This window comes from Antechinus flavipes, chromosome 4 (assembly GCF_016432865.1).
Source record: "Antechinus flavipes isolate AdamAnt ecotype Samford, QLD, Australia chromosome 4, AdamAnt_v2, whole genome shotgun sequence".
NCBI lineage: Eukaryota > Metazoa > Chordata > Mammalia > Dasyuromorphia > Dasyuridae > Antechinus > Antechinus flavipes.
In genome coordinates, this window is record NC_067401.1 from 20,452,402 (window position 1) to 20,459,434 (window position 7,033).

Consider the following 7,033-nt stretch of genomic DNA (forward strand, 5'->3'; position numbering starts at 1 on the left):
TCTTCTTTCTTCACCTCAGGGCTTCTCAAATTTTTTCCTCTTGCAACCCCTTTTCATCCAAGAAATTTTTATGCGACCCTGGGTCTACAGGTATATATATATATATATAGATCATTTGCTGATAATAAATCATAAAGACATTTATTTTAAAACAATTCTTTGGGATACATAAAATTTTACTATTTATTAAAGACAAAAGCAAATTTGCATATTAATGAAATGGATGTGTTTGTTCCTTTTTACAGAAATAATTCAATCTTGGTAGAATATGTGATAGTTATTACTGTTGACAAATTTTTCACGACCCCCCACATTCAGTTACATGACCTCCTATGGGGTCGAGACCCACAGTTTAAGAAGCTTTGAATTAAATCATTAAAAGGGAGGGGCCCTTTCAGCTGGAAAGCTGCGATTCCATGATCTCTGAATGGGTCACTCAGAACTGAATATGGAACAGTAGAGAGAAAGGTGGACTTGGGGTCTGGGTAAAAAGATCTGTGGGACCTTGTAGAGACCATTTGACCTCTGTTTTCTTACCCGTAAACTGAGGAGACTGGACCACTTGCTCCAAACAGTGCTACAAGTCCACAGAGGCTACTTTTGAGTTCATCTGTCCAAATGTTTCCAACCACTGGGTTCATGTTGAATATTGACCTTCTCTTCAGAAAGCCGAATTCAAGCCTAGGATGACCTCAAAGATCTCTTCCAGCTCCCAACTCACATCCCTCGGGAGGCCATGAGTTGAAATTTGACCAACGAGATGAACGCGCGTCAACAGTGATGAGAGAGGGTGGCCCGGTACTTGGAGCCAGGAGGGCCCGTTCGTGGTCACAACGCCAGTCTATGTCAGACGTGAGACTGGTGCGCCTCATTTACCTTCTCAAGGCCTCGGCTTCTGTAAAATGCCTCAGTGTCTTTATTTGTAAAATGAAGGGGCTCGAGGGTCCCTCCCAGCTCCAGAGCTATGATTTTAGGAGGACCCTTTCCGCTCCCTGTGGAGGATGCTTTAGAAGGAACTCCTGTACTAGAGGAGAGGCAGGAAGGAGAAGGCCCTGTGTGGGCATTCTCCTGATCAGGGCTTTCCCCCTTGGGGGTGAGCCCCCTGTCCCTGTCCCTTGGATGGAAGGTCCCCCAGCCCTCCTCCCCCAGCGGGGCAGACCCAAGTCTTAAACCAGATGCCGCCGCCCGAGACCGAACCCAGTGGACTTCTGGGGCTGATTAGGGATGGAGAAGCCATAGCCAGGGAGGTGGCAGACAGCGGCGCATCATACTGTGCTGGGATATCATTAAACAGTGCTTTAGTGTACAGTAATGGGAAACCTTTCCTGGCGATAATCTTCTGTAATGCGCTGTTGAGCCCCAGTGTTATTTAAACAGAAAGAACAAGTACTATCATAAATCTACACCTGAGACTCCCAGACGAGGGATGCTTAACGACAGGATCCCATCTATTAGGGGCCGCCAAGATGGAGAGGATGGCGCGCCCGGGTCCCTCCGCTGACCCGCCCGTTCCTCCTGGACACCGGGCCTGGGCCGCCCCCTCCCTCCTCTCCCCAGCCCCCTTCCCCTCCTTAACAGAAGGAGGCCAGGGGCCGGCCTGGCTCGCCTGCTTCACTACACTGACGTCCTGGCTGGCATTTCAGTTTCCACATCTCACGCTTCCCAAGCCCCTGACCTTTTCCATTTTCCTGTAGCCATCAGTCTCCAGGCTCCAAGGCGAATAACCAGCAGAGCTGCTGATGGGGGGTGAGGGGAGGGGGTGGGGTACGGTGAAAAGCACAGCAGCCGGGGTGGGGGGCTTCCCCTCCCCCAATCGCGCCCCATCTGGGACGAGATGCTGACATTGTCCGGGCCATTCTGGCTCCTCTCTTGTGTTTCTATGGCCCGGGAGCTCGGCACCCAGGGTCCCATTCTTCCCTGGAACTGACATCATGGCTACAGTAAGGTATCCCGGGGCTGGCACATTAGCGCGACCAAAGGCAGCCCGTCATTCACGGAATGGTGTGTGTTCACAGCATGGGGCTCGGTTGTTCTGGGGAAAGAAAAAGGCAGCATTGTCCTGGTCTCACTAAGGACTGGAACTCAAGGATGGAGCGAATGTATTGGTGCATGAAAAAACTCACTCAGAAAGAGGCGAGAGGGAAAAGAGGGAGAGGGAGAGCCCTGGGTGGGGGGAGCAGACAAAGGCAACCAAGCGGAGGTCAGCGGTGAGAAGGAGGGAAAGGACAGGGTCTGCTGGCCCAGGGAGGAGCGGGCCGGACTTCCAAATGGACTTCCCCAGCTGGGGAGCCAAAGGCACCTCGCAGGCCCTCGTAAAACAAAGTGACACCGAAAGTCTCCGTGGGAGAGATTAATGCACGTTCAGGAAAAATAAGGTGGGGATCAGAGACTCCAAGTACTGAAGATAATGAGCGGGCATAAAACTGTTCCCACTGATATGACGGGGGATTGGACCAAAGCGCGGAAAAGAGCAGCAAGACGAAGATTGATGTCCGGCAAAGGAAGAGGAAAGAGGACAGAAGTGAACGATATAATGGAAATAGGCTGGGGGACAGGGAGGGAGGGGGAAGAAATGACTGAGCAATGAATTTTGCTAAGGGAGATTCAGGCAACAGCAGGTCAGAGGCATCAGGTTTAATGCAGTTCAGGAGAGTCAGGAAGAACCAAGGGGAAATCCCACTCCTCACCTCCACCCCAACCCACCATCCATGTAACAGTAAACTCAGAATGAGGCTGGGAGCCGTGTTTGTCCCCGAAAGAAAAACATACTTGGGGGTGGAAATGGAGGCAGGGTTTTTCCACAGTCAATGCGAATTTGAAAATTTCTAGGGAAAAAAGTAAATCCAAAGTCTAAAGACAATGTGGGAAGTGCCCTGCTAGAGCACAGATTGGGGTCCAAGAATTCCAGTGGGGCCACAAATAGGATACAGATCCTGGACTCAGTTCTCCAGAACTCCAGATCTGAGTATTCTTGTGCTTCTGAGTTCAAATCCCACCTCAGATGCTTATTAGCAATGTCAACATGTCTCTTGAGCTCTTTGAACTTCAGTTTCCTCACTGGTACAAGGAGGATAATAATAAGAGACTAAAATAGATGTGGACAGCACTTTGTGATCATCCCTCACCACACACACACACACACACACACACACACACACACTCCCAAAGCTGTGCAGATACCTACCACTAAAAATGTTCTCACTTAAAATTGGCTGTTTCAAATGAGAAGAACAGATAATTTACCTCTCAGATCTGTGGAAAAGAAAGGAATTTGTGACCAAAGAACTGAAACTCATTATTGAACACCAAATAGATGATTTTGATTATATTAAGTTAAAAAAAAAACTAATGCAGACAAGATTAGAAGGGAAACAATAAATTGGGAAAACATTTTTACATTTAAGGGTGCTGATAAAGGCCTCATTTCTAAAATATATAGAGAATTGATTCAAATTTATAGGAATTGAAGTCATTCTTCAAATGATAAATGGTCAAAGATATGAACAGACAATTTTCAGATAAAGAAATTAAAACCATTTCTAGTCATATGAAAAGGTGCTCTAAATCATTATTGATCAGAGAAATGCAAATTAAGATAACTTTGAGATACCATTATGATGACAGGAAAAGATGTGGGCAAACTGGGACACTAGTACATTGTTGGTGGAATTGTGAATGGATCCAGCCATTCTGGAGAGCAATTTGGAACTATGCTCAAAGGACTATCAAACTGTGCCATATCCTTTGTTTCTACTGGGCTTGTATCCCAGAGAAATCTTAAAGGAAGGAAAGGGACCCACATGTACAAAAATATTTGTGGCAGCCCTTTTTGTAGTGGCAAGGAACTGGAAACTGAGTGGATGCCCATCAATTGGAGAATGGCTGAATAAGTTATAATATATGAATGTTATGGAATATTATTATTTTATAAGAAACGATCAGGAGGATGATTTCAGAGAGTTCTAAAAAGATGTACATGAATTGATGCTAAGTGAAATGAGCAGAACCAGGAAATCATTGTACATGGCAACAGCGAGATTATACAATGATCAATTCTAAAGGATGTGGCTCTTTTCAACTCCAAGGTGATTCAGGCCATTTCCATGATCTTGTGATGAAGAGAATCATTTATATCCAGAGAGAGGACTTGTGGGGAGTGAATGTGGATCACAACATAGCATTTTCATTCTTTTTGTTGTTGTTTGCTTGCATTTTGTTTTCTTGCTCTTTTTTTTCTTTTGGATCTGATTTTTCTTGCACAGCAAGATAATTGTATAAATATGTATACATATATTGGTTTAATATATTTTAACATGTTTAACATAAAAATAAGTATATATGATATACAAAAATATTTTTAAAAAATAAATAAAATTGGTTATTTGGGCTTTGGAACATTTTTCTCCATGGAAATAATGTTACAAATGATGATATGGTTCCCAGAATGTGTCTTCCTGGGAGACTCAGTCTTTAGGGTTCTGTCCACCTACTCCCACTTGTAGGTTTAGTTTTACCTCAGGCTCTAGGAAATAATATTGCCCTTCTTCAAATCACACTTAAGGCCCCAGAAAACATAAGTAGATAGCTAACTAGGTGGATGGATGGATAGATGAATAGATAGATAGATAGATAGATAGATAGATAGATAGATAGATAGATAGATAGATGGATAGATAAGACAAGTAAGATAGTTACAGACAGTTACATGCATACTATATACATACATACATAAGTAAATGAATGAATAGATGGATAGATAAGATAGACAGGCAGACACATGAATACACAGATAAATGGATAGATAGATAAGATAGATGAGATAGATACAGAAAGACAGTTATATATATATATGCACATATATATATATATATATATATATATATATACTATGTTCATGCATGCATATGTAAATGAATGGATAGATGGACAGATAAAATAGAAAGATAAAATAGACATAGATAACTACATACATATACATATATGTACGTAAATGAATGGATAGATCAATAGATAAGATAGATGGACAAATGGATATGCAAATAGATAAATAGATGGATAGATAAAAAGACAGATGAGTGAGACAGAGGCAGGAACGAACCACATCGGGTCAGCCTTGAATCAATTCTTTGGGGCTAAGTAAGATGTTTTCTGTCTCCCTAAGTAAATGCAACCAATACACTTTCTGCATTTACATCTTGAATAAACAATATAATTGCCATATGTACGCGTGATTATTTTTCACATGTATGTAGATGCTATTGAGATGTACAAAATGCTAATTAATTTCAAAGGTTTTGGAGTTCATAGCATCTTCCCTCTTTATACTGCGGTGGCGAGAGATAATCAGAACAGAATATTTTATATTTTGCTAACCTGTGTTTTGTCTCCTGGATTTCATGTTTTATTTATAATTCAGTATTGGCTTGGGGGGGGGGGCAAGTATGAATGTAGAAATGGTTGTGATATAAAAATAAAACTTAAAAACTGGAGGAAAATAATTCTTGCTATCATTTTTATCATTCCTATTTTCTCAATTCAGCTCCCTTTTATCTTATCCTATTAGAGTGCAAGTTCCTTGAAGGCAAGAACTGTAGTTTTTTGCTTGTATTTGTATACCCAGAACTTAGCATAGTGCCCAGCACATAGTAATGATCAGTAAATGAAATGACTTGAATTGAAAACAATATTTTATGACTTGAATTGAGACAATCGCTGTTAAAGAGCTGGGAAATTTTTTGACATGAGAAAAAGTCCTCATATTTAAAAAGTAGACCATATGGTCTTTAAGCTCTAAAACGTTTGAGATTAAGGCCTTTGTGTTGAGAACCAAAGTCACCATAAACTTGCTCAATCTTGCTTCTGATCTATGCTGGCTGTGTGAGCTTGGATGAGTCAGCTAACCTCTATGTATCCCCCACAACTCCCTAAGCCTTCTTAAGTTACTTACTTGTGGGATGCAGATATTCTTTTGGTGAAGGGATTTTCCCCAGGGGAAGTTTCTGAAATTAATAAAATAACAAATTAATTAAATTCATAAAATCAGTGATATGGACAACTCCCCACAGTGAATCACTGGGTAAACAAGCAGGTCCCTGAGTCCCAAGAACATGAATCTAGAGCGAGTAACAATCATATCGGACATCTGGTCCATTTTGCTGATAAGAAAATGGAGGTCCAGAAATAAGTAAGTACCTTGTTCCACTCCAATGGCAAATGGCAAAGTCAGGATTCCAACTCAGATCTTAAAAATGGAAAGTTACATTTTTTTGCAGATCAGCTCCCAGTAATGTCCCATCTCTACTTACCAAACCATTAATTCTATTCAAATTCTAAGATTTTTTTTTCTGTGGGGCACGTGGAAGGGCAAGCCATTCCCTGTGGCCCAGGGATGACTCGGAATTCGGATACTGGTAAGTTAGGAATGCCTGCATTAAGAAGGAGCAAGAAGTCAGTCACTTGCCCAGAGGGTATATACAGAGAAAAATAATCATGCTGAAATATGATAGTGGTTAGGGATTAAGATCATGGCGCTAGAGCTTGGAAGGGACTTCCAAAGTCACCTAGTCCAAATTCTCATAGTACAGATGAGCAAACCAGGACCCAGAGAGCTAGTTACTTGTCCAAGATCACACAGCAAGAAAAGCGCAGATGAGGAAACTGTTGTGGAGAGAGATTAATTGGTTTGCCCAGAGTCCCACAGTTAGTTACAAAGTGTCTTGGGGGTGATATTTGTAGGTTCATTACTTGAGATGGAAAGAACCTTAGAGGATGCAGTACTCTATTTCATGTTCCACTTTGCCTCTAAAAATAAGTGATATGGGACAGTCAAATGGACAGGACATCAGCCCTAGAGGCAGGAGAACTCGGGTTCAAAACCAGTTTCAGATACTTACTAGCCGTGTAACCCTGAACAAGTCACTTGACCCCAGTTGCCTTAAAAAAAAAAAAAATCATATCAGGTGAAGGAGGTGGACTAGTGATATGGGTAGGGAGAAGGATGATCTATCTGAAACATAGAAGAAAGCCTCCAGCA